The sequence below is a fragment of the Panthera uncia genome, assembly GCF_023721935.1.
Source record: "Panthera uncia isolate 11264 chromosome D3 unlocalized genomic scaffold, Puncia_PCG_1.0 HiC_scaffold_9, whole genome shotgun sequence".
Classification (NCBI taxonomy): domain Eukaryota; kingdom Metazoa; phylum Chordata; class Mammalia; order Carnivora; family Felidae; genus Panthera; species Panthera uncia.
In genome coordinates, this window is record NW_026057587.1 from 2448700 (window position 1) to 2448903 (window position 204).

Genomic DNA, 204 nt, shown 5'->3' on the forward strand with positions numbered 1-204 from the left:
TGAGGTTCGTGAGATCATGACCTGAGCTGAAGTCAGACTTAACCCCTAGGCGCCCCTAGTGGAAACGATTTCCGAGAACAGTGGTTTTCAACCCAAACTGACAACATCAGTCCACTGAGAAACAGTCACCTGTCTCCAACCTGCCTGAACTCCCATCAGTCAGAGAATTTTCTATTTTTCTGTAGTTTTTCTATACTTTGTATT